The following is a 24,193-nucleotide window of genomic DNA, read 5'->3' as shown; positions in this document are numbered from 1 at the left end:
TCCTCTCTTCTCCATATCCTCTCTCCTCCATACCCTCCTCTCTCCTCCATATCCTCCTCTCTCCTCAATCTCCTCCATTTCTCCTCCATCTCTCCTCCAACTCCTCCATCTTCTCATCTCCTCTCTCCTCCATCTCCTCTTCAATCTCCTCCATCTTTTCCATCTCCTCCTCTCTCCTCCATCTCCTCCTCTCTCCTCCATATCCTCTCTTCTCCATATCCTCTCTCCTCCATACCCTCCTCTCTCCTCCATATCCTCCTCTCTCCTCAATCTCCTCCATTTCTCCTCCATCTCTCCTCCAACTCCTCCATCTTCTCATCTCCTCTCTCCTCCATCTCCTCTTCAATCTCCTCCATCTTTTCCATCTCCTCCTCTCTCCTCCATCTCCTCCTCTCTCCTCCATCTCCTCTTCAATCTCCTCCATCTTTTCCATCTCCTCCTCTCTCCTCCATCTCCTCCACTGAAAACAGAAACGGGAGCCTAGAAGTATCACAGTGGTCTGGGTCCATTCGAGCCCCATGACAGCTCATCACTCAGTGAAACCTAACTTCCACTTCAGTGGACTATTCACACAGAATTTTACTTAAGTGGAAGTTAGGGCTTGCAGAGATACAGAGAGAAGCTGCAGCCTCATCCTAAATAAAGTCCAGTCCATGTCAATCAATTAATTCAAAAACTGAAATGGCGCAAGGATTCTAAAGTATAACAATGGGAGATTTAAAAAGAATTACAGAAAACGGGGGGGTGCAAATTTGTCTTTGAAAATTAATTATTGAGATCCATTTTAGAGTAATGCAAAGCGGATTCTGTTTTCGTAGTGTGTATGTTTGTGTCTGTGTGAGTGTGTGTGTGTGTGTGTCATTGCGTATGTGCGTGCATGCATGCGTGCGTGTGAGTATTTTCAATTTCTGATATTTTACAGTGTATTTATTACAGTAAACCAACCAAGAGCAGGCATGCTACGTTCTTTTTTTGTGCTTTGTTTTGCAGTGGTGTAAAATACTTGGGTAAAGGAAAGTACTTTAAAGTACTACATAAGTAGTTTTTTGGGGGGTATCTGTACTTTACTTTACTATTTATATTTTTTACAACTTTTACTTTTACTTCACTACATTCCTAAATAAAATATTGTACTTTTTACTCCATACATTTTCCCTGACAACCCAAAGTACTCGTTACTTTTTGAATGCTTAGCAGGACAGGAAAATTGTGAAATTCACGCACTTATCAAGAGAACACTGCCTCTGATCTGGCGGACTCACTATACACAAATGCATCTTTTGTAAATAATCTGAGTGTTGGGGTGTGCCCCTGGCTATTCATACATTTTAAAAACAAGAAAATGATGCCGTCTGATTTGCTTAAGATAAGGAATTTCAAATGATTAATACTTTTACTTCTACTTTTGATACTTAAGTATATTTAAAACCAAATACTTTTAGATTTTTACTGGGTGACTTTCACTTTTACTTTAGTCATTTTCTATTAAGGTATCTTTACTTTAACTCAAGTATGAGAATTGGATACTTTTTCCACAACTGCTGTTTTGTCATGTGTGTGTGTGTGTGTGTGTGTGTGTGTGTGTGTGTGTGTGTGTGTGTGTGTGTGTGTGTGTGTGTGTGTGTGTGTGTGTGTGTGTGTGTGTGTGTGTGTGTGTGTGTGTGTGGTAGACACACGGTTTCTTAATTTTGTTCAGAATGTATTTTTAATTTTATGCAAGTGATCTCAGTTATTCAATAAAACGAATCTACAAAATATTGATTGTTCTTGTACATTTCTTTGGCAAGACAAACTTTTTCTGGAAAGGTTTTCAGTCGCGGGTGATATATTAAGTTTAGTGTTTTTGTTCACACTGATCAACTCAGTTCGAAGACACAACCCATTGGCCTACATAAACAGGATAGGCAAACAAAGTAAGTCTCCAGGTCATTGTTCTGAGAGCAGCTTTTCTCAATCCTGGTTCGGGCGATCCAGTTGCACGTTTTTAGTTTTTACCCCTAGACACTACGCAGCCGATTCAAAAGATCAATTCATCATCAAGCTTTGATAATTTTAATCAGATGTGTCGGGCCAAGGCAGAAACAAAAAAAAATTGCACCTCTTCGAATCACCAGGACCAAGATTGAGTAACTGTAGGAAAAGAATGAGTGGACTGAACCATTAGAGATGTTATTCCAAAAACTTCAATTGTCACTAAGTCATTTTTGATCAAAGAACAGAGAGGATAATATACTGGTTTGATCTAATCCCAGATTTAGATATGACATAGCCTGTATGAGCTGGAAAATGTTTAATCAAAGAGTATTTCACACTTAATCCTGTTCTACAAATAGGATTATACATTGTCACGTAGTAATCAAATAACACGCTCAGCTTTCATTCATTTCTTTGGATGGTTCAGGTATACTACCTGTCAGCACCTTGGCCGTCTTCCATAATACAGGCAGGTAACTATATGTCAAATCAAATCAAATTTATTTATATAGCCCTTCGTACATCAGCTGATATCTCAAAGTGCGGTACAGAAACCCAGCCTAAAACCCCAAACAGCAAGCAATGCAGGTGTAGAAGCACAGTGGCTAGGAAAAACTCCCTAGAAAGGTCAAAACCTAGGAAGAAACCTAGTGAGGAACCAGGCTATGTGGGGTGGCCAGTCCTCTTCTGGCTGTGCCGGGTAGAGAGGAACCAGGCTCTGAGGGGTGGCCAGTCCTCTTCTGGCTGTGCCGGGTAGAGAGGAACCAGGCTCTGAGGGGTGGCCAGTCCTCTTCTGGCTGTGCTGGGTAGAGAGGAACCAGGCTCTGAGGGGTGGCCAGTCCTCTTCTGGCTGTGCCGGGTAGAGAGGAACCAGGCTATGAGGGGTGGCCAGTCCTCTTCTGGTTGTGCCGGGTAGAGAGGAACCAGGCTCTGAGGGGTGGCCAGTCCTCTTCTGGCTGTGCCGGGTAGAAAGGAACCAGGCTATGAGGGGTGGTCAGTCCTCTTCTGGCTGTGCCGGGTAGAGAGGAACCAGGCTCTGAGGGTGGCCAGTCCTCTTCTGGCTGTGCCGGGTAGAGAGGAACCAGGCTCTGAGGGGTGGCCAGTCCTCTTCTGGCTGTACTGGGTAGAGAGGAACCAGGCTCTGAGGGGTGGCCAGTCCTCTTCCACATATGTCAATTCTTTAGTAGAAACACGAAAGGATTATACATTTTCATTGATTATCACTTTTTATTATCGATGCATAGTCACTTCATTCCTACCTACGTGTACAAATGACCTCAACTTACCACTAACCCCGCACCCTGACTCGGTACCGGTACCTCCTGTATATAGCCTCCACACTGACTCTGTACCAGTATCCCCTGTATATAGCCTCCACATTGACTCTGTACTGGTGCCCCCTGTATATAGCCTCCACACTGACTCGGTACCGGTACCCCCTGTATATAGCCTCCACACTGACTCTGTACCGGTACCCCCTGTATATAGCCTCCACACTGACTCTGTACCGGTACCTCCTGTATATAGCCTCCACATTGACTCGGTACTGGTACCTCCTGTATATAGCCTCCACACTGACTCGGTACCGGTACCTCCTGTATATAGCCTCCACACTGACTCGTTACCGGTACCTCCTGTATATAGCCTCCACACTGACTCGGTACCGGTACCTCCTGTATATAGCCTCCACACTGACTCGGTACCGGTACCCCCTGTATATAGCCTCCACACTGACTCTGTACCGGTACCTCCTGTATATAGCCTCCACATTGACTCGGTACCGGTACCTCCTGTATATAGCCTCCACACTGACTCGGTACCGGTACCTCCTGTATATAGCCTCCACACTGACTCGTTACCGGTACCTCCTGTATATAGCCTCCACACTGACTCGGTACCGGTACCTCCTGTATATAGCCTCCACACTGACTCGGTACCGGTACCTCCTGTATATAGCCTCCACACTGACTCTATACTGGTACCTCCTGTATATAGCCTCCACACTGACTCGGTACCGGTACCTCCTGTATATAGCCTCCACACTGACTCTGTACCGTTACCTCCTGTATATAGCCTCCACACTGACTCTGTACCTGTACCTCCTGTATATAGCCTCCACATTGACTCTACCGGTACCTCCTGTATATAGCCTCCACATTGACTCTGTACCTGTACCTCCTGTATATAGCCTCCACATTGACTCTGTACTGGTACCCCCTGTATATAGCCTCCACATTGACTCTGTACCTGTACCTCCTGTATATAGCCTCCACATTGACTCTGTACCAGTACCTCCTGTATATAGCCTCGTTATCGTTATTCTTATTGTGTTACTTTTTAGTATTATTTTTTACTTTAGTCTGCTTGTTAAATATTTTCTTAACTCTTCTTGAACTGCACTGTTGGTTAAGGGCTTGTAAAGTAAGCATTTCACGGTAAAGTCTCCACTTGTTGTATTCGGCGCATGTGACAAAGTTTGATTTGATTTGAAAACGAAAATAAAAACGTCCAGATAGATGTGAAAAATGACCGTATCCCCATAGAGTAGGTGTAGAACACTGATGATAGTAGGGTACAGTCTTCAATCTAAAAGTCTAGTACAATAGATAGATGGTACCTGTTGCTCATGCTTCCTGTCTAACAGCCAACTGGCTCTAACAGGCTTCTCTCCTAAAACATGTATTTCACACATGTCAATTCTTTAGTAAAAACACTAACGTATGAATAACTTAAAGTTATTTTCACGATAAAAGGGTCAGGTTTAGATTTCTATAACTGTTTAGATTGGTCTAAAAACACATAGATGACACCTCTTGCTCAGCCTGCATTGTGTCTCTACTATACACAGTAGTGAGCCATTGCTAGGTTTTTGTGTACGTTTTAGATGACCTAACAGGCAGGGTTGGGTCAGTATTGCCAATAGGTCAGGAGTGCCATTTGTAATAACATGTCTTCAACACAGCCTGTCGCTCTCAAACACTTCATAGAGACACATCCAATTAAACCCACCACCCTCACTATAATCCCCACTGAGGATACTTAACAGCCAGGTGCAAATAGATGTGACTCACAGCGAGGATTCCCTGGAGACCAGTGAGCCATGCAGGGTGTCGATGAACACAAGTGGACAAAGCGGGGCGTCACCTAGGTCATATTCAACAGGCACTAAAAATAAGAAAACATATTGAAACAGCGAGGGACTACCTGAACTTGTCCAATAAGAACCCTCATTTTCCTTTTCCGTTGCACAATGTTTTGCAAAATGTTGTTATGGCATGCCCTAATGAATACAACCCCGTCATAATGACAGTGACTAAGGGCATGGTATGAAGGTTGTGCTTCATTGTGCTTTGGGTATGGAGTAGATGTTGTTGCAGATACCAGTAATAAGCTTAGGTTCATAAATTATTCTGAAAAGGATGGAGAGATGGAACTGTTTTTCTAAAATGGATCTCAAACCTTTTTAAGATGGAACTATATCCAAGAACTCTGCCTATTTCATGGGGATATGGGAACGACACAGTTTGGGAGGAGTACATTGACATCTCATTTACCGTTGCAAACTGTGCAGTATTATTCTCGACCTCATTTGTCGGCATTGCAGCGAATGTGTTTGTCACATGGGCAGTGTACCGTCAAAAGTCTCTTAGAACGTGGAACAACGCGCTCCTGGTCAACCTCGCCGTTATCGACATCCTCCGTTGTTGTATTGACTGTCCCATTCTTCTCACCATCGTTCTGAAGGGACCCGTAGGAGGAGGTCTGGAGGAACTGCTCTGTGACACCCAGGTCGCCTCCTTCTCCTTCAGCTGCTGTATTCAGTTGCTCACCTTGGCCTGCATCAGCATGGAAAGACATCAAGCGATCACCCACCCTTTCAAAATCACCCAGCGCCGAAGACGGATTCTGGTGTGGATCCCCTTGACCTGGATGGTGGGTGTTATCGTTGCGGCCTTTTGTTTGACGTTTGTCAAGGACTCACCTGTGTATGTTAGGTGCAGGGGATGGGAGGTAAACGTGCAACTATCCTATGACACCTTTGGACTCTATATATTACTTCCGCTATGGTCAACCTGCTTCACTGTCATTATTGGATTCTATGCTCGTATATTTATCATAGTGAGAGCACACGGTCGAAAAATATTTGATAAAGGATCTTTTCCAGCACCCAAACAGGACATCATGAAAGAAGCAACAAATAGAGTTCAGGAAGAGGATGATAAAGATGGGAAAACAAAACATGAGGAATCTGAGAAAAGGGAAATGGACCGAAAAGAGAATAGGCAAGAACATGCACTACCTGTTGAAAAACAGTTATCCAGAAAAGACCCTGAAATTGGATTTACGAACACGACAACAAAGAACCCTCAAGGAGCCATGAAAGGCTCTTCGGACAACATGACAGAAACCAAGATTCTGTGTAGCAAATCTAAGCTGCTCGCCACTAAGGTGAAACTACCATGCGTTTCATTCATGCCACAGGTGGATAACCCCAGTTCCAAGGTGCTCAAGTTGGTAGACTTGGAACAAGACAAGGATGTCCGTTCACTCCATCCCAATTCTAATAGTGATCATGATGTCAAAGCAGATGATATTTCTCCATTACCTACCAAGGTTGAGGAGACTGTAGTAGCAATCCCCGTTCCAGAAACTCCAGCTGCGGAGCAATGCTTAGAGGTTGAAGGTGGCGTCTGTATGATGCCGTCATTCGCTAACAAAGAGCATGCCAAAAAAAAGAAGGAGAGTAAACTGGCAAAGCGTTCTGGTTACATCATTCTCACCTTTCTGATATTCTGGATGCCAATGATAGTGATGATGGTGGCCAACGTATTCTGCAACAGAAACAGGAATTTCAGGGTAAGAGGTTTTCTTATGTTTCTGATGGTCATTGTCAGTGAACTGTTCATCAGATGCTGTTTTTTAAATATATATTTTATATCAACGATACAACCCATAGCTTCTATCAATTGCATAATATCAAATGGAGGAACATTTTATTTTACTAGGCAAGTCAGTTAAGAACAAATTCTTATTTTCAATAACGGCCCCTGAACTGCCTGTTCAGGGGTAGAACGACAGATTTGTACCTTGTCAGCTCAGGGATTTGAACTTGCAACCTTCCGGTTACTAGTCCAACGCTCTAACCACTAGGCTACCCTGCCGCCCAGTGACTGTAGAGCTGTGAAGTAGATGTATCTGTTGATTCAGCTGTTTAGAGCACCCATGACTCTGTTTTTCAGGTGCACGCGGGTATTTGTTCTCCATGCTGTCCGTAGACCTTTTATTTAGCTTTAATATTTTCTAACAATATTTGTTTTCTTTCCTGGATCAGCTGATGACGGTCGACAATATCACTAGACAACTAGTTTACAGTTAGACCCCAATGCGCATCCAATCCACCCAACAAGTATAGGCTTCAAGTTAATGGCAGTATCCCTACAGTATATATAGTTTACTCTTTCAGTTAGAATAATTATATTTTGCAATGGAATAGGCCTACATTATTTTGGATTTGTGTTCCCATGACAACAGTTTTCACGGCGAAACATCATAATATGTTCCATAGCCATGGCTATACTTACAGCGCCTTTCCCGAGATATCCCAAGATCCATGCTTCCTACAGGGTTTAAGTTCACTGTTCTGAATATATTGTTAAATGCTTAATAATGACAAATAACACAGTCATAAATGTAATTCATGTAAGGAAAGAATGGCATTGGAGGGCAAACGCAAGTGATAGCAGTTTACTCATCTTTTTTTTTTTTTAAATGCAGTTACGTCACTGGTTATTGGTAGGCATCTTTGAAGTTCAATGTTAATACACATCTTGTAAAATTCTGTTTTTCCTGGCACAGTTTCCGACTAATTTAATGTCAGCAAGAGGCATCAATTAATGTAGGCCTAATCAACCGCAATCGAAAAATGTTGTTAGGAACACTTTTGTTGTGTTTTGGAACAGTTGTCTATTTCCATTCATCCAAATAGCAGAATTGCGCATGCAGTGCACCGTTTGGATGCTGGCATTATTTTCAAATCAAATCAAATCAAATTTTATTTGTCACATACACATGGTTAGCAGATGTTAATGCGAGTGTAGCGAAATGCTTGTGCTTCTAGTTCCGACAATGCAGTAATAACCAACAAGTAATCTAACTAACAATTCCAAAACTACTGTCATACACAGTGTAAGGGGATAAAGAATATGTACATAAGGATATATGAATGAGTGATGGTACAGAGCAGCATAGGCAAGATACAGTAGCTGATATCGAGTACAGTATATACATATGAGATGAGTATGTAAACAAAGTGGCATAGTTAAAGTGGCTAGTGATACATGTATTACATAAGGATGCAGTCGATGATATAGAGTACAGTATCTACGTATGCATATGAGATGAATAATGTAGGGTATGTAAACATTATATAAGGTAGCATTGTTTAAAGTGGCTAGTGATATATTTACATCATTTCCCATCAATTCAGTGGACGAAAGCACAGGTAGCATACTTTCACCCCCCAGAGTGATTTATATGACAATCAGATAATCAAAGGTAATTATTTTTTCTTTTTTTTACCGTTAAATGACATTACACTGCAACGACCCTGGGTTTATAAGCGCGGTATATCGACTCTGCCGCACGAGCATGCTTTTGGGGCACAGTCGATAGCGCGCTGGACTTCGCGCTAGAAGGTTGAGGGTTCGAGACCCGCTCCCGGCCTGTTTCATTACAATACTATTAGGCCCATAAAGAAATACGTGCACGCCTGCACCCAATAAATACCACGGTGTAATTCAACCTCTGCTTATTACGCAATACATTTGAAAGCTTTTGGGATTCTAAAATCCCCTTTTGATCTATCTATTTATGAGTGTTCAATTATTCAATGCATCTTTGTACTATTCTGAACAGAGATTACTATAGGAGGTTATACAATTCTAATACAGCATATACATTGTTCTACATGTTTCTGCCTTTCAGATGGCGACTGCTCAGAATCTGGAGATCCTGTTTGTATCAGTGGCCTGCATGACCTCTGCCAGTAACCCCATAACCTACGCTGTGGTCAACCCTCAGTTCAGGACAGAGTTCTACTATCTTAGGAGGAAATGTCAATGGTTATGGACAAGAGCTTAGACATACTACAGATAACTCTCTGATCTTTATTATGGCATGTGCTTGGGATATGATAGTCACTTTTAAATGGTAGTAAGCATTGTAATTTATAATGATCCTAACACATCAAAAAGTCTTCATCTCTTGCCAGAACTGGGGGTCAGTCTCAGATGGGGGTGTCTCATGTGTGATGTAATGCATCTCCTTGTTTGGTCCCAGGCTGGTTCTCAGGTAGGTCAACAACATCACTCATCCTCAGTAGTTAGGGCCCGATTTAGAGGAAATTATGCCTTTCTTATGTATGACTTTCCTACGGACTTCTCAGTAGTTGGTATTCAGACTTACCTTATGAAGTTGAGTAAAGGGCTTTACAGACGTGGTTCCCTTGTGCGGCTGAATAAATGTAATTCGACTGCTTAAAACCCTCCCACTTGCTGGCCAACAGATTTTCTCGTGGAGTTTTCAATCAATAGGGATTTCATTCCATTTATCTTAAGCCATCCCTTTAAATACACTGTACCTTGTAGTTATATTTTTGTCCATAGACTCGATAAAATATATGGAGAGAACGTGTTCAGAAAGAAAGCCATCAAAATATATGCAATTTTCGTCTCCGTTTCAGCACCAATTGGTAGATTTATATATTCTGTGATCTTGTAGATTATTCAGGTTCAGGATAGTGTTTAAGAATCATTAAGAAAAAACAAGTTTAGAGAGCCTTTAAGCACGAAAGAAAGAAAACCGTGGTTTGAACCTATTGCCACATTCATTTCTTCAGCTCATGGTAAATGTTGGAAGATTAGTGTACATAGAATTATAATAGAGAGATTAGTGTACAATGGTTGGCTATAGCCTGTTCTAGTGCCTGCACTAACCACAGAACTGTACTAATACAAGGCCAACTATTATTCATATTGTACATAGAATTATAATAGAGAGATTAGTGTACAATGGTTGGCTATAGCCTGTTCTAGTGCCTGCACTAACCACAGAACTGTACTAATACAAGGCCAACTATTATTCATATTGTACATAGAATTATAATAGAGAGATTAGTGTACAATGGTTGGCTATAGCCTGTTCTAGTGCCTGCACTAACCACAGAACTGTACTAATACAAGGCCAACTATTATTCATATTGTACATAGAATTATAATAGAGAGATTAGTGTACAATGGTTGGCTATAGCCTGTTCTAGTGCCTGCACTAACCACGGGCCAAGTATTACACCATGCGTCGGTTCAAACCGTTGCGGCTTGGTGTGCTCTCCATAAACGATTTAATTCGCCTCGGGTCAGAATCGTGCCCTTAATGAACACTGAGGTGTTGCCCTGCTGTGCTGTGAGACCCAGACCAAATGTGGACCAAAATAAACAGGCTCTGTTGTCTAGTACTATACATCTCCATGGTTCACTAGCTCTACAGGCAGGACATAAGAACCTTCCTTCACCCCATTTATGTGTGTGTCTGTTTGTGTGTGTGTGTGTGTGTGTGTGCGTGCGAGCATGCGTATGTGTGTCTGTGTGTGTGTGTATGTGTGCGTGTTTGTGTGTGTGTGTGTGTGTGTGTGTGCGAGCATGCGTATGTGTGTCTGTGTGTGTGTGTATGCTCTGTGTGTGTGTGCGAGCATGTGTATGTGTGTCTGTCTGTGTGTGTATGTGTGTGTGTGTGTGTGTGTGTGTGTGTGTGTGTGTGTGTGTGTGTGTGTGTGTGTGTGTGTGTGCGAGCATGCGTATGTGTGTCTGTGTGTGTGTGTATGTGTGTATGTGTATGTGTGCGTGTGTGTGTGTGTGTGTGTGTGTGTGTGTGTGTGTGTGTGTGTGTATGTGTGTGTGTGTGTGTGTGCGAGCATGTGTATGTGTGTCTGTGTGTGTGTGTATGCGTGTGTGTGTGTGCGAGCATGTGTATGTGTGTCTGTGTGTGTATGCGTGTGTGTGTGTGCGAGCATGCGTATGTGTGTCTGTGTGTGTGTGTGTATGTGTGTGTGTGTGTGTGAGCATGCGTATGTGTGTCTGTGTGTGTGTGTATGCGTGCGTGTGTGTGTGTGCGAGCATGTGTATGTGCATACAAGTGTGTCTGTGTGTGTATAATCAGAGTTAGGCCTGTCTCTGTAGGTTCTCCACCCTGGACCAACCACTGAGTCTGTCAGGCCCTCACACGCCCTCCAGCCCCCCTGGAGAGACAGGCTAGGAGACCTCATTATTACCCTGTACAGAGTGGGAGTCACTGGACCAAGTCTCACAGCCTGGGGTCTAACTAGGACTCCTTCTCAAATGGCATCCTAGTCCCTACTTAGGGAATAGGGTGCACTATATAGGGAAGACGGTGCCAATGTCAACAAATTCACAGCAGGGTGTCAGCACCTTAAGTTAAAAACCAAACTAAGGGTGATGACAGACTGACGGTGGCTTCACAGCCGGAATGTTTCTATATTCTAGAATAAATACATGTAAAATAACTTGTTCTATATTCTAGAATGATGTGTAAAATAACTTGTTCTATATTCTAGAATGATGTGTAAAATAACTTGTTCTATATTCTAGAATAAATACATATAAAATAACTTGTTCTATATTCTAGAATGATGTGTAAAATGACTTCTTAAAAAAAAAAAAATGTGGTCCCTCTACACTGCAACCAATGGAACCAGCACCATCAGGACCATAATAACATCAGCACTATCAGCACCATAATAACATCAGCACCATCAGCACCATCAGCACCATAATAACATCAGCACCATCAGCATCATAATAACATCATCACCATCAGCACCATAATAACATCAGCACCAACAGAACAATTATAACATCAGCACCATAATATCATCAGCATCGTAATACCATCAGCACCATAATAACATCATAACCATCAGCACCATTATAGCATCAGCACCATCAGCGCCATAATAACATCAGCACCATAATACCATCAGCACCATTATAACATCATCACCATCAGCATCATAATACCATCAGCACCATTATAACATCAGCACCATCAGCATCATAATAAAATAAGCATCATAATAACATCAGCACCATCAGCACCATAATATCATCAGCACCATAATAACATCAGCAACACCAGCACCATAATAACATCAGCACCATAATAACATCATAACCATCAGTACCATAATAACATCTGCACCATCAGCAAAATCAGCACCATCAGCATCATAATGACATCAGCACCATCAGCACCATAATATCATCAGCATCATACTCCCAACAGCACCATAATAACATCAGCACCAAAATACCATCAGCACCTACAGCACCATAATATCATCCGCACCATAATAACATCAGCACCATAATAACATCAGCACCATAATAACAACAGCACCACCAGCACCACAATAACATCAGCACCATAAATAATTTGCACCATCAGCACCATAATAACAACAGAACCATAATACCATCAGCACCAAGAGCACCATAATATCACCAGCATCATAATACCATCAGCACCATCAGCACCATTATTACAATAGCACCATCAGCATCATAATAACATCAGCAATATCAGCACCATCAGCACCGTTATAACATCAGCAACACTGGCATCATAATAACATCAGCAATACCAGCACCATAATAACATCATAACCATCAGCACCATTATAACATCAGCACCATCAGCACCATAATAACATCATAACCATAATACCATCAGCACCATTATAACATCAGCATCAAAATAACATCATAACCATCAGCACCATTATAACATCAGCACCATCAGCACCATAATAACATCAGCACCATCGGCATCATAACATCAGCAACACCAGCACCATAATAACATCATAACCATCAGCACCATTACAACATCAGCACCATAATAACAGCATAACCATCAGCTTCATAATAACATCAGCACCATCAGCATCATAATAACATCAGCACCATCGGCATCATAATAACAAAGGCTATATCAGCACCATAATAACATCATAACCATCAGCACCATTATAATATCAGCACCATAATATCAGCAGCACCATAATAACATCAGAACCATAATAACATCAGCACCATAATAACAACAGCACCACCCGCACCATAATAACATCAGCACCATAAATAATTTGCACCATCAGCACCATAATAACAACAGCACCACCAACACCATAATAACATCAGCACCATAAATAATTTGCACCACCAGCACCATAATAACAACAGCACCACAATACCATCAGCACCATGACCACCGTAATATCATCAGCATCATAATACCATCAGCACCATCAGCACCATCATTACATCAGCACCATCAGCATCATAATAACATCAGAACCATCAGCAATATCAGCACCATCAGCACCATTATAACATCAGCACCATCAGCATCATAATAACATCAGCATCATAATAACATCAGCACCATCAGCACCATCATAACATCATAACAATCAGCACCATTATAACATAAGCACCATCAGCACCATAATAACATCAGCACCATCAGCAACATCAGCACCATCAGCATCATAATAACATCATCGCCATCAGCATCATAATAACATCAGCACCATCAGCATCATAATAACATCAGAACCATCAGCAATATCAGCTACATCAGCACCATAATAGCATCTGCACCATCAGCAACATCAGCACCATCAGCATCATAATAACATCAGCACCATCAGCATCATAATAACATCAGCACCATCAGCAACATCAGCACCATCAGCATCATAATAACATCAGCACCATCAGCATCATAATAACATCAGCACCATAATAACATCAGCACCATCAGCACCAAAATACCATCAGCACCAACAGCAGCATAATATCATCCACACCATAATAACATCAGCACCATAATACCATCAGCACCATAATAACAACAGCACCATCAGCACCATAAATCATCTGCACCATCAGCACCATAATAACATCATTACCATCAGCATCATAATAACATCAGCACCATCAGCACCTTAATAACATCAGCACCATCAGCACCATCATAACATCAGCGCCATCAGCACCATAATAACATCAGCACCATAAATCATCTGCACCATCAACACCATCATAACATCAGCACCACCAGCCTCATAATAACATCAGCACCATAAGCACCATTATAACATCATCAACACCGGCATCATAATAACATCAGCACCGTCAGCACCATAATAACATCATAACTATCAGCACCATTATAACATCAGCACCATCAGCATCATAATAACATCAGCATCATAATAACATCAGCTACATCAGCACCATAATAACACCATAACCATCAGCACCATTATAACATCAGCACCATCAGCACCATAATATCATCAGCATCATAACCATCAGCACCATTATAACATCAGCACCATCAGCACCATAAAATCTGCACCATCAGCAACCAAAATACCATCAGCACCATCAGCATCATAATATCATCAGCACCATCAGCATCAGCACCATAATAACATCAGCACCATAATAACATCAGCACCATCAGCATCATAAATCATCAGCACCATCAGCACCATAATAACATCAGCACCATCAGCACCATAATAACATCAGCACCATCAGCATCATAATAACATCAGCACCATCAGCACCATCATAACATCAGCACCATCAGCACCATAATAACATCAGCACCATAAATCAATACCATCAGCACCATAATAACATCAGCAGCCCATAATAACATCAGCACCATTATAACATCCATCAGCACATAATAAATATCATCCAGCACCATAATAACATCAACTACCAGCACCATTATAATCAGCACCATCAACCATAATAAGCACCATCAGCACCATTATAACATCAGCACCATAAATCATCTGCACCATTAGCACCATAATAACATCAGCACCATACTACATCAGCATCATAACATAACCATCAGCACCATTTTACCATCAGCACCATCAGCACCATAATAACATCATCATCAACCATCAGCACCATTATAACATCAGCACCATCAGCACAATAATAACATCAGCACCATCAGCAACATCAGCACCATCAGCATCATAATAACATCAGCAACATCAGCATCATAATAACATCAGCACCATCAGCACCATAATAACATCAGCACCATCGGCATCATAATAACATCATAACCATCAGCACCATTATAACATCAGCACCATCAGCACCATAATATCATCAGCATTATAATACCATCAGCACCATAATAACATCAGCACCATCAGCACCATTATACCATCAGCACCATAATATCATCCACACCATAATAACATCAGCACCATTTAATCAGCACCATAATCAGCACCATAATAACAACACCATAAATCACCATCAGCACCATAATAACATCAGCACCATAAATCATCTGCACCATTAGCACCATAATACCATCAGCACCATACTATCATCAGCATCATAACACCATCAGCACCATTTTACCATCAGCACCATCAGCACCATAATAACATCATAACCATCAGCACCATTATAACATCAGCACCATCAGCACAATAATAGCATCTGCACCATCAGCAACATCAGCACCATCAGCATCCTAATAACATCAGCACCATCAGCACCATAATATCATCAGCATCATAATACCATCAGCACCATCAGCATCATAATAACATCAGCACCATCAGCATGATAATAACATCAGGACCATCAGCAACATCAGCACAATCAGCATCATAGTAACATCAGCACCATCAGCATCATAATACCATCAGCACCATAATAACATCAGCACCATCAGCACCATAATAACATCAGCACCATCAGCACCAAAATAGCATCAGCACCAACAGCAGCATAATATCATCCACACCATAATAACATCAGCACCATAATAACATCAGCACCATAATATCATCAGCAGCATAATAACTACAGCACCATCAGCACCATAAATCATCTGCACCATCAGCACCATCAGTACCATACTAACAACAGCACCATCAGCACCATAATAACACCAGCACCATAATACCATCAGCACTATCAGCACCATAACAACACCAGCACCATTATAACATCATCCCCATCAGCATCATAATAACATCAGCACCATCAGCACCATAATAACATCATAACCACCAGCACCATAATAGCATCTGCACCATCAGCAACATCAGCACCACCAGCATCATAATAACAACAGCACCATCAGCACCATAATATCATCAGCATCATAATACCATCAGCACCATAATAACATCAGCACCATCAGCACCAACAGAAGCATAATATCATCCGCACCATAATAACATCAGCACCATAATAACATCAGCACCATAATACCATCATCACCATCAGTACCATAATATCATCAGCACCATAATAACATCAGCACCATCAGCATCATAATAACATCAGCACCATCAGCAAAATCATCACCATCAGCACCATAATAACATCAGCACCATAATAACATCAGCACCATCAGCACCATACTAACAACAGCACCATCAGCACCATAATCATCTGCACCATCAGCACCATAATAACATCAGCACCATCAGCACCATCAACCATCATCAGCATCATAATACCATCAGCACCATAAATCAACATCAGCACCATCAGCACCAACAGAAGCATCAATATCATCAGCACCATAATAACATCAGCACCATAATAACATCAGCACCATAATACCATCATCACCATCAGTACCATAATATCATCAGCACCATAAAACATCAGCACCATCAGCATCATAATAACATCAGCACCACAATAAATCATCACCATCAACACCATAATAACATCAGCACCATAGTAACATCAGCACCATCAGCACCATAATAACATCAGCACCATCAGCACCATAATCATCAGCACCATCAGCACCATCAGCACCATAATAACATCAGCACCATAATACCATCATCACCATCATCACCAAATATAATCAGCACCATAATAACATCAGCACCATCAGCATCATAATAACATCAGCACCATAATAACATCAGCACCATCAGCACCTTAATAACATCAGCACCATCACCATAATAACATCAGCGCCATCAGCACCATAATAACATCATCACCATAATACAGCACCATCAGCACCATAAATCATCAGCACCATCAACACCATAATAACAACAGCACCATCAACACCACAATAACAGCAGCACCATCAGCACCATCAGTACAATAATAACATCAGCACCATCAGCATCATAATAACATCAGCACCATCAGCACCATCAGCACCATAATAACATCAGCACCATAATACCATCAGTACCATCATCACCAAAACACCATCAGCACCAACAGCAGCATAATATCATCCACACCATAATAACATCAGCACCATAATAACAACAGCACCATCACCACCATAATAACATCAGCACCATAATAACATCAGTACCATCAGCATCATAATAACATCATCACCATCAGCAAAAGCAGCACCATCAGCACCTTAATTACATCAGCACCATCAGCACCATAATAACATCCACACCATCAGCACCATATTAACATCAGCACACTCAGCACCATAAATCATCTGCACCATCAACACCATAATAACATCAGCACCACCAGCACCATAATAACAACAGTACCATCAACACCATAATAACAACAGCAGCATCAGCACCATAATAACATCAACACCATAATAACAACAGCACCATCAACACCATAATAACATCAACACCATAATAACAGCAGCACCAGCAGCACCATAATAACATCAGCACCATAAACACCATAATAACATCAGCAACACCAGCACCATAATAACATCAGCACCATCAGCATCATAATAACATCAGCATCATAATAACACCAGCTTCATCAGCACCATAATACCATCAGCACCATTATACCATCAGCACCATAATAACATCATAACCATCAGCACCATAATAGCATCTGCACCATCAGCAACATCAGCACCATCAGCACCTTAATAACATCAGCACCATAATAACATCAGCATCATAATACCATCAGCACCATAATAACATCAGCACCATAATAACATCAGCACCATCAGCACCATAATAACATCAGCACCATCAGCACCAAAAACCATCAGCATCATAATACCATCAGCACCATAATAACATCAGCACCATCAGCACCATAATAACATCAGTACCATCAGCACCAAAATACCATCAGAACCAACAGCAGCATAATATCATCATCCCCATAATAACAACACACCATCAGCACCATAATCATCTGCACCATCAGCACCATAATAACATCAGCACCATAATACCATCATCACCATCAGTCCCATAATATCATCAGCACCATAATAACATCAGCACCATCAGCATCATAATAAAACATCAGCACCATCAGCACCATCAGTACCATCAGCACCTTAATAACATCAGCACCACAATAACATCAGCGCCATCAGGACCATAATAACATCAGCACCATAATAACATCAGCACCATAAATCATCTGCACCATCAACACCATAAGAACATCAGCACCACAATAACAACAGCACCATCAACACCACAATAACAGCAGCACCATCAGCACCATCAGTACAATAATAACATCAGCACCATCAGCACCATAATAAAATCAGCACCATAATACCATCAGCACCATCAGCACCATAATAACATCAGTGCCATCAGCACCATAATAACATCAGCACCATAATAACATCAGCACCATAAATCATCTGCACCATCAACACCATAAGAACATCAGCACCACAATAACAACAGCACCATCAACACCACAATAACAGCAGCACCATCAGCACCATCAGTACAATAATAACATCAGCACCATCAGCACCATAATAACATCAGCACCATAATACCATCAGCACCATCAGCACCATCACCATAATACCATCAGCACCATAATACCATCAGCACCATCAGCACCATCAGCACCATAATACCATCAGCACCATAATAACATCAGCACCATCAGCACCATCAGCACCATAATAACATCAGTACCATCAGCACCATAATAAACATCAGCACCACAGCATCATAATCAGCACCATCAGCACCATAATAACATCAGCACCATAATAACATCAGCACCATCAGCACCATCAGCACCATCACCATAATACCATCAGCACCATAATACCATCAGCACCATCAGCACCATCAGCACCATAATACCATCAGCACCATAATAACATCAGCACCATCAGCACCATCAGCACCATCAGCACCATAATAACATCAGCAACACCAGCACCATAATAACATCAGCACCATCAGCATCATAATAACATCAGCATCATAATAACACCAGCTTCATCAGCACCATAATACCATCAGCACCATTATACCATCAGCACCATAATAACATCATAACCATCAGCACCATAATAGCATCTGCACCATCAGCAACATCAGCACCATCAGCACCTTAATAACATCAGCACCATAATAACATCAGCATCATAATACCATCAGCACCATAATAACATCAGCACCATAATAACATCAGCACCATCAGCACCATAATAACATCAGCACCATCAGCACCAAAAACCATCAGCATCATAATACCATCAGCACCATAATAACATCAGCACCATCAGCACCATAATAACATCAGTACCATCAGCACCAAAATACCATCAGAACCAACAGCAGCATAATATCATCATCCCCATAATAACAACACACCATCAGCACCATAATCATCTGCACCATCAGCACCATAATAACATCATCACCATAATACCATCATCACCATCAGTCCCATAATATCATCAGCATCATAATAAAACATCAGCACCATCAGCACCATCAGTACCATCAGCACCTTAATAACATCAGCACCACAATAACATCAGCGCCATCAGGACCATAATAACATCAGCACCATAATAACATCAGCACCATAAATCATCTGCACCATCAACACCATAAGAACATCAGCACCACAATAACAACAGCACCATCAACACCACAATAACAGCAGCACCATCAGCACCATCAGTACAATAAACACATCAGCACCATCAGCACCATAATAAAATCAGCACCATAATACCATCAGCACCATCAGCACCATAATAACATCAGTGCCATCAGCACCATAATAACATCAGCACCATAATAACATCAGCACCATAAATCATCTGCACCATCAACACCATAAGAACATCAGCACCACAATAACAACAGCACCATCAACACCACAATAACAGCAGCACCATCAGCACCATCAGTACAATAATAACATCAGCACCATCAGCACCATAATAACATCAGCACCATAATACCATCAGCACCATCAGCACCATCACCATAATACCATCAGCACCATAATACCATCAGCACCATCAGCACCATCAGCACCATAATACCATCAGCACCATAATAACATCAGCACACTCAGCACCATAAATCATCTGCACCATCAACACCATAATAACATCAGCACCACCAGCACCATAATAACATCAGCACCATCAGCATCATAATACCATCAGCACCATAATAACATCAGCACCATAATAACATCAGCACCATCAGCACCATAATAACATCAGCACCATCAGCACCATAATAACATCAGCACCATCAGCACCAAAATACCATCAGAACCAACAGCAGCATAATATCATCATCCCCATAATAACAACACACCATTAGCACCATAATCATTTGCACCATCAGCACCATAACAACATCAGCACCATAATACCATCAACACCATCAGTCCCATAATATCATCAGCACCATAATAACATCAGCACCATCAGCATCATAATAAAACATCAGCACCATCAGCACCATCAGTACCATCAGCACCTTAATAACATCAGCACCATAATAACATCAGTGCCATCAGCACCATAATAACATCAGCACCATAAATCATCTGCACCATCAACACCATAAGAACATCAGAACCACAATAACAACAGCACCATCAACACCACAATAACAGCAGCACCATCAGCACCATCAGTACAATAATAACATCAGCACCATCAGCACCATAATAACATCAGCACCATAATACCATCAGCACCATCAGCACCATCACCATAATACCATCAGCACCATAATACCATCAGCACCATCAGCACCATCAGCACCATAATACCATCAGCACCATAATAACATCAGCACCATCAGCACCATCAGCACCATCAGCACCATAATAACATCAGCACCATCAACGCCATAATAACATCAGCACCATCAGCATCATAATACCATCAGCACCATAATAACATCAGCACCATCAGCACCATCAGCACCATAATAACATCAGCACCATCAGCACCATAATAACATCAGCGCCATCAGCACCATAATAACATCAGCACCATCAGCACCATCAGCACCATAAGCACCATCAGCACCATCACCATAATAACATCAGCACCATCAGCACCATCAGCACCATAATAACATCAGTTGTAAGAAATAAAGAAAGGTTAAAATACTCGGTTTGATCTTATCAAGTGTTTTATTAGTAGAACAGCTATGTATTTACAGTATTGATGTATTCTATCCACTGCACCAAAATCCACCATTAGGGATTTTCTTTTGTAGCTTCTTCCCCTTATAATCTGTAAATTTTGTACATAACAGGATCTATCTATAATTCATTAAAATCATCATTCTTATCATGTACCATTTTTTTTTTATATCTTCCCCGGGACACTCACTCATGTTGTCATTCACAAACCTTGGATACATCCTAATTGAATACAACTGAATTATGCAATGACCGCATGCAAAGTCCATTTATCAACAGATAGAAATATTATGAGTTGTTAACGCTTCACTTTAAATTGGCCTTAATACACTGAACGGACAAAACATTAGGAACACCTGCTCTCTCCATGACATAGACTGACCGGGTCAATCCAAGTGAAAGCTATGATCCCTCTTTGATGTCACCTTTTAAATCCACACCAATCCGTGTAAATGAAGGGGAGGAGACAGGATACAGAATGGTCCACCACCCAAAGGACATCCAGCCAACCTGACACAACCGTGGGAAGCATTAGAGTCAACATGAGCCAGCATCCTCATGGAACGCTTTCGATAGCTTGTAGACTCCAAGCCCCGACAAATTGCCAAAAGGAGGCACAACTCAATTAGGAAGGTGTTCCTAATGTTTTGTACACTCAGTGGACATATGTAACTGCAGTAAACAGCATTGTAGTTACATAAATGACGGTCACTTATTAATTAAGGTGAAGTGTTACCTATGTGTCACAACTGCTATCTAAACCTAGAAATCAGAGGAATTATGCTATAACGGTGTTTTGTGAAGACAAAACAGAGAAATATTTACAACATTTACTAACAATGTACAGCATAATTTATTATTTTAACACAGTGACTTTAGTACCAAGGTCTTGCTTGTTTTTGATAAATGGAACCAAAAGAGGGATATGGCTTTTTCTTTACCCATATACCTCATTTCAAAGGTATTGATACAAGCAACTTTAATACGGATGTCTGGAGCTTCAGACAAAGGCTTAGGTTAAGATAACAGTAGTGTCTCTCCAGGTTTAGATTGACAGATCTACATGGCTTCTAGAGGTGGCAGTGCTTTACTAGTTGTGATAACTTCCTTATACTATACAACTTTATTTCTACCTGGTAATAGCTAACATCTAATTTTCTCATTTCAATTCAACTTCAATTTCAGTTTGAGGTCAATGTAATTCGGAGAAATGTATGTTACATCATGTTCCTATCAGTAACTCAGGCATAAAGCCTAAGATATAAAAACAGATTGCGAATGCCAGGGGGCCTGTATTCATATAACACATCTCAGAGTTGATCTAGGATCAGGTCCTAGCTAGCTCGGGCCCTGAATTAGGACTCTTACTTTGAACATTTTACCCATTTCAGGATAGGGAAAGGTCTATACTCATAGAGTAAAGACATTAATCCAATAGGAAATGAATATTCACAGTGACTAAGTGGCACTTCATTCCAAATAACACACGTGTAAGTTACATATCGGCTGAATTAATTTACAGGAGTAAAGGGGAAGATCGGTTCAATCAAGGAGGAAAATGTCCCTTGGTTTAATAAAGGGCTCCCAGGTCCGGCAGTTTGATATGAGCGGAGAGAGAAAGCTGGACTGTCCCATAAATAATAATAATAGACAGATCTGAGGATTGACCTTCATATGAGTACTTGAATGCATGTGTGCTTTGTCTTGAGTCTCTCCACTTCATCAAGAAACAGGAATTTGACTTTAAACTGCAGTTCTCCTCTCTTTTTCCACCTTGAGTCACAAGAGACAACATTTTGAACCTTTCCTGCAGTCAAATGACCAAATCGCCCTCTAGTGGCCTCATGGGTGGAATATCATTAACATTTTTTTTTACAATTTCATTTAAAAAAAAAACATTCTAAAAGTAAATAAAAAAACAGCAGAAAATCTGGTGTTTCTGTGTCAAACATCGTTTTGTTATATTTCAGTCTTCTGTGTTGCAAACTCAAAATGTAATACATTTGAAATCTATACCTGACATGGTACAAGTGTCTTCTTTCTTTTAAGACCCATAACCATGTGTGTGAGATGCTCACTTTTGTTTCAAAGTAGATTTGTTTAAGACTACCAAGAAACAATATGTGACCCTGATTTAGTCCACTTCAGTAAAATCATTTATTAATAGTCCTCCAAAAATGTATCTCAGTGGGTTTTTTTCAGGCATCAACGATCCAGCGATTCAATAGTTCGTTGCTTGAGCCTCCTGTGCTTATAGGAAGGAGATGTACTTCAGGACTTCCTGAATGTACTTCCTCTTTGTTCCATAGATGGATGATCTATCATTGGTCCCCATTGAGCAAAAGGCTTTTAGCTAGATCAAGTCCCTTAGCTCCAAGGCAGCCAGCCAATCACAGCAGTTTAATCCCATGCAGAGTCCAGTGGTAGTCCATACCAGGACAGAGAGCTATTCAAACCATGACCTCTGACCAAGGCCGGCACCAGGCATAAGAGACATACAGGTGAAGTGGGAAGTTTACATACACCTTATCCAAATACATTTAAACTCAGTTTGTCAGAATTCCTGACATTTAATCCTAGTAAATATTTCCTGTATTAGGTCAGTTAGGATCACCACTTTATATTAAGAATGTGAAATG

This window comes from Oncorhynchus tshawytscha, linkage group LG19, assembly GCF_018296145.1.
Source record: "Oncorhynchus tshawytscha isolate Ot180627B linkage group LG19, Otsh_v2.0, whole genome shotgun sequence".
NCBI lineage: Eukaryota > Metazoa > Chordata > Actinopteri > Salmoniformes > Salmonidae > Oncorhynchus > Oncorhynchus tshawytscha.
Note: the sequence above shows the minus strand (reverse complement) of the source record.